The sequence below is a fragment of the Penaeus monodon genome, chromosome 30 (genome assembly GCF_015228065.2).
Source record: "Penaeus monodon isolate SGIC_2016 chromosome 30, NSTDA_Pmon_1, whole genome shotgun sequence".
NCBI lineage: Eukaryota > Metazoa > Arthropoda > Malacostraca > Decapoda > Penaeidae > Penaeus > Penaeus monodon.
Genome location: NC_051415.1, coordinates 20,781,861 through 20,782,095, shown reverse-complemented (window position 1 = coordinate 20,782,095; position 235 = coordinate 20,781,861).

Here is a 235-nt window from a genome sequence, read left to right as displayed (position 1 = left end):
CTTCACCTTGAAATAATCTTCCAGAGAACCGCCGCCATGGAAACCAAAAGTGAAGGTCTTCTTCTCGTGGATCTCCTGGAGGTCTCTGAAGGGCAGACTGACCTTGTTCACGGTCAGGGCCGATATCAGGAAGGACGTGTAAAACATATGCACTAAAACGCACGTTAAGTACAATGAGATGAATAATATTCGACTGGAGGTGCTGTTGAAGTCTGCGACAGTGCCTGAAAATAGA